Source organism: Oncorhynchus clarkii, chromosome 8 (genome assembly GCF_045791955.1).
Source record: "Oncorhynchus clarkii lewisi isolate Uvic-CL-2024 chromosome 8, UVic_Ocla_1.0, whole genome shotgun sequence".
Lineage (NCBI taxonomy): Eukaryota > Metazoa > Chordata > Actinopteri > Salmoniformes > Salmonidae > Oncorhynchus > Oncorhynchus clarkii.
The window spans coordinates 29852551-29858297 of NC_092154.1; the positions used below are offsets into that span (position 1 = coordinate 29852551).

Consider the following 5747-nt stretch of genomic DNA (forward strand, 5'->3'; position numbering starts at 1 on the left):
CAGTATCCATGAAGGGGTGTCTTCCCAGCAGGCAAAACTGGTTGGAATGATGTCATTACAACAACCAGAAACTGGTTGAAATGACATCATTATGATGTCATTACAACCAGTTTTGCCTGCTGAGTTTGTCCTGGTGCTTACATAACCCAGCCAATACAAAGACCAAGAGAAACTGAAGTCAGGTTATGAGGAAAGCATATTTTTTCTGTTGTGATTACGATCTACTTCTGTAGTCTTCATCATCACTGCTGCGGGCTGCCAAACTTTTATATGTCTAACTTTTGAAACCAAAAATCCCTGATGTTCCTTTTTAAACAGGTCCTCCATTATCTAAACCAACATCGACCTACCCAAGCCAGGCCCCTCTTTCAGAAAAAACTGCTCGCCCCAACAATGTGGCCACAGTAACTGACAAGTGTGTGGAATGTGTGTGGAATGTGTGTGTGTGTGTGTGTGTGTGTGTGTGTGTGTGTGTGTAAAATGTGAAATATGCACAGATAGGGACTCTGTGCATGCTGTTCTCCTGCTGGTTCCAGCACTTACCTTTGGCAGAGGAGACTAGCGCACAGGTTGCCACGGCAATCAAAAGCCACCCCATAGTGGCGTGTGGTGTGTGGGGACAGCACAATGTGATGCACGGCCAGAGGGCACGGCCATTATATGAGGCCAACCTTATCTCCCCCACCCAAAACAGCTGAGTGACAAAGTCCGGGCCCAGTTATACAGAAAGCATAAAGGATCGGTCATAGAGCTAGTAGCACAAGGGAACTGACCTCCACACAGCCAATTAGCCATTATTATAGACAGGACCGGCTTTAGTCTTTTGGGGGCCCTTAGCGCAATTTGGTTGCGAGGCCCCCCCACCAAGTGGATACATTTCTATTTTTTTTTAATTTCCTGCAATTCTACACATTTTTGCCATGGGGTGTAAAGAGAAAGCTTGCTTTCTACGCATTTTGCCATTGGGCGGAGAGACAATTTGGGAATTTTTTAACAAATGTCATGGAATTCTACTATTTTTGCCATGGGGCACAGAGACATTTTTGCAGTTTTAAAGCAAATTTCATGCAATTCTACACATTTTCCAACATATCCCATTATATATATTTTTTTAATTTTTTTATTTCACCTTTATTTAACCAGGTAAGCTAGTTGAGAACAAGTTCTCATTTGCAACTGCGACCTGGCCAAGATAAGGCATAGCAGTGTGATCAGACAACACAGAGTTACACACGGAGTAAACAATTAACAGGTCAATAACACAGTAGAAAAAAGGGGAGTCTATATACATTGTGTAAAAGGCATGAGAAGGTAGGCGAATAATTACAATTATGCAGATTAACACTGGAGTGATAAATGATCAGATGGTTATGTACAGGTAGAGATATTGGTGTGCAAAAGAGCAGAAAAATAAATAAATAAAAACAGTGCGGGGATGAGGTAGGTGAAAATGGGTGGGCTATTTACCAATAGACTATGTACAGCTGCAGCGATCGGTTAGCTGCTCAGATAGCAGATGTTTGAAGTTGGTGAGGGAGATAAAAGTCTCCAACTTCAGCGATTTTTGCAATTCGTTCCAGTCACAGGCAGCAGAGAACTGGAACGAAAGGCGGCCAAATGAGGTGTTGGCTTTAGGGATGATCAGTGAGATACACCTGCTGGAGCGCGTGCTAAGGATGGGTGTTGCCATCGTAACCTGCTATGTAATATGTAATATGCTACAACAAAGATCATGTTATATGATCCCATGACATTTGGTTTGAAAAACTGGGCCCAGGTTATACAGTGTCTAGGATAAAGCTGGGGGAGTACCATTTCTACAGGTACGGGTACTGAAATGGACTACGAGACCGCTGTCATCCACTATAGGCTGGCCTCGGAGCAGCAGCACAGCGCTCAGGCCATGTTCAACTTGGGCTAAATGCACGAGAAAGGCCTGGGCATCAAACAGGTGGGAACTCGCACATAAACAAACTCATTCATACACACATGCAACCCTATAAGTCTAACCCCTTACTTTCCCACCTCCTGTAGGATATCCACCTGGCCAAGCGTTTCTACGACATGGCTGCTGAGGCTAGTCCTGAAGCTCAGGTGCCCGTCTTCCTGGCTCTGTGTAAACTGGGCCTGGTCTACACCCTGCAATACCTGCACGACCTCAACGTGAGTGTACAGTACAGAGCACTTCCTGGACCCGGTGCCTCTGGGAGTTTCATTTCCCTGGTCGTTTCAATTTCAACTCATGGGGGCCAGGCTCAATGTTTGAGGCTAACTTAATTTATTACATTTGTACAGGATTCATGGGATTGTACTATGTTTGTTCAATGTTGTCAATGCTCTCTCTCTCTTTCTGCTCCCTCCGACCGACCCTCTCTCTTTCTCCCCTCCCACCCTGTATCATCTCTCTCCCCCCTCCACCAGATGAGTGAGGTGGTCAGTCAGGTGGACCTGGACCAGCTCCTGGGCCCTGAGTGGGACCTCTACCTAATGATGGTAATCGCCCTGCAGCTAGGCACCGTCATAGCCTACCGCCAGAGACAACACCAGGCAATGCCCCCGCAGCCCCCTCCTCCCCCAGCCAGGCCTGCTCAGGAGCAGGCCCAGCTGGAGGCCCAACCTGAGGCCCAGACCCAGCCCGAGGCCGAAGAGGCGCAGCAGTGAGCGATAGAGATGGAGTGGGAAGAGAGAAAGGGAAGGTGATATCCTGACCCATACCCTCTTCTCTGGTGGGGTGGGTAAAGGCAGACTAACATGCTCCCATCTTGGGCACCACCTTTTCCCTCCTGACTCCGGCATGTTGACCACAGACTGTAGGCTACTGAACAGGCCAGACTCGCCCTACTTAACTCTCTGTCTCTGTCAATGCTCTCAGACCTTCCAAGTTGAAGAATGAAGAAAGGAATCGGTGAGAGGGAGAGTGGAGTAGGTTGATGGACAAGGCCATGGAACAGAGGCTGTAGAAAAGACAATATAGACTCAAAACCTCTTAGAGTGTGACTCAGGGTACCGGCAGCAGAATCACTTCTCAGAACTAGCCACGTGGGGCGATCGAGGCATCTTCTTAATTATCGTCCGATCTGGGAATGAAACTATCTTGTTTTGTGCACTCTAGTAGCGATTGGGCTTCGGAAACAGCAGCCAGATTTGATGTACGAGTTTAAGGTTACAACTCTACTTATCGGAACATAAGATTCCAGATGTCTACATAAACCTTGCAATACCAACATATTCGTCAGGTGGCAGCAATCAGAACTGGGCACGTGAAGTCATCTTCATCCCCTTGTCTTTAGCGAAATATTTTTCACAAATACTCTTTGTTAGGAACATGTTTTGTAAGCATGTTCTGTTCATAAACAATGAATATTTACAAAGCTAGTTTTTTCCAACATGGTTTTGTCAGCACATTTGCTTGATTAGCAAGCGTTAAAGCTTTTTTTGAGCAAATATTTATTTAGCAAGCATGCATTGTTTGTCTTTCAATGTAGACGTTTTCTTCAGCAACTTATTTTGTTAGCGAATATCCTTAGTTAGCACAAATGTTGAACTAATGAAGTAAACATAAACGTGCTCATTTATTTGACATCCAGTTCAAAATCTTTCAGTACGTAACTGAACTTTGGTCAACTTACTTGTTTGAGTGGACCAAGTAATGAAATATATTATTGTCAGTCATTTCAGCTCTGCTTTGGTATGGTCAAGGATCAGAATGAAGGATAGAGAATCCTTTGCTTACCCCTTCACTAGCTACCCCATTTCCTTCCTCATTGCAGCGCATGATTCTGTGTCTCAGATAAAGTTTGATTCTTGAGATATTATCCATATAGCCAAATACAGATAATATCCTTAAGATAATATTATAGGGATATTGTAGAATGCTGATCCCCACCATAGATGCTACCTTACACCAAAATCCTGAGTGAATGCTAAGTTGAAGAAATCTGTTGAAGAAAACCCTTCAGTCTCTACACCGTATGTGCCTGATGGTGGTGCACACTGCTAAACTCTTAAAGGTACACTTAGCAAGATGACATCATCAATAGAACAACATTAGACAATGGCAACAACAGAATTCAAATCTGCCAAGAATACAGTTATTAAACCTATGTAACAATTTGCATCCTCTCTTGTAGCACGCCCACATTGGGAATAGCCAATCATTTCATTCTTGGCAGATTTGTATTCTCTTGATGATGTTGGTCACGCTCCCCTGCTCTGACGTTGCATGCATCAACCATTGTTTGCGTACCACGTCGTCGACTGTGCCGTCGGGCACCAAATTGCGATAACATAATGTGGTTGGCTGATACGTAATGCCTATCCAGGGGTTGTAAGGTCTGGCATGTGTCAGAAACGTCTGGGTATAAGGAACACGACCGTTGTCTGTAAGTAGGAGGTTTCCCCATTTTGTATGATGATGTCAACTTGCTGAGTATAGCTTTATCCCTTTGTGGCATTTTATTTTATTTTACAATTCTCTGTATTTGTTTGTAGTCTGTCTACGTTGACAATTTATTATGTTATTGTAGGTACATTTTCAGGTGGCTCCATCTACTAGTAATTGGTAGTTTCTGGCACCATGGTTAATTTTCTCCTGTTTAAACTGTTTGATTTGATAAGTTGAACTGCAACAGGAAGACAGATGGTGGCCTTTTTTGTCAAGACTCATTAGAAGAAAGCAGTGACTTTTTCAGACCATTTGACTTTGTTATACATGGTTCCACTCAGGGTCATAATCGGGGTGTGACTATAGGCCACACCCCCTCACCAATAGAGCAGGTCGTTGCTTCTCCAGCTTCTGCTTCGATCAGCTCAGGGGCTCTGTATCAAACTTTTCAGAGTAGGATCAGTTTAGCCTTTTAGATCATAATGAATAAGACTATTATGAACAGGAGGGATCTGATCCTAGATCAGCAATCCTACTCTAAGAATCTTAACATATATGGCCTCAGATCTTTGTATTTGAGTATATGGTGGAAATGGGAAATGCTGTGTGCCAAGGTAAAAATCATTAGAGTACTTTCAGCAAGATGAGGTATAATACCACTGAGAGAAAGAGAACATTTTCACCATGCATGTACTATTTCCAATGGAATATGACCCCTATTTTATTGCCTACGGAGGATCTACCCTTTGCATAATGTACAGAGAAATACACATATTTATTAGCAATACATAACATTCAATGTATGAACTTATATAAGATGTAAAGAGAATGATTCCGATTTTGTATGAGAAGATGTTTCAAGTAAGATCACTCACCATAACATACCAATGATGTTCTCCATGCTCAGTTTGGTTTGAATAGAATATCAACACAAGGTACGATATAATAAGTCACACACTATTTCCTTGTCTGCAATGAAACATTGGCCCAGGTCGTCGAAAGACTACAATGGGGATCGTAATAAATACCAAAACTCCCCACTGTACACTGAGTGTACAAAACATTAAGAAACCTGCTCTTTCCATGACAGACTGACCAGGTTAAAGCAATGATGCTTTATTGATGTCACTTGTTAAATCCACTTCAATCAGTGTAGATGACGGGGATGAGACGGGTTAAATAAGTTTTTTTGAGCCTTGAGCCAACTGAGACAAGGATTGTGTATAATGTGCCATTCAGAGGGTAAATGTGCAAGACAAAAGATTTAAGTGCCTTTCAACGGGGTATGACAGTAGGTGCCAGGCGCACAGGTTTGTTTCAAGAACTGCAGTGCTGCTGGGTTTTTCATGCTCAACAGTTTCCT

The 5747-nt window shown here is 43.3% G+C and overlaps 1 long non-coding RNA gene across 1 annotated transcript; it reads left to right on the forward strand.

The window, feature by feature from the left end:
• The first annotated feature begins 1839 nt into the window (after positions 1-1839).
• LOC139415630 (uncharacterized) lies at positions 1840-2490 on the forward strand. Its single transcript, XR_011634969.1, has 3 exons — positions 1840-1951; positions 2035-2163; positions 2422-2490. It is a non-coding gene; the product is annotated as an uncharacterized lncRNA (long non-coding RNA).
• The last annotated feature ends 3257 nt before the right edge of the window (positions 2491-5747 follow it).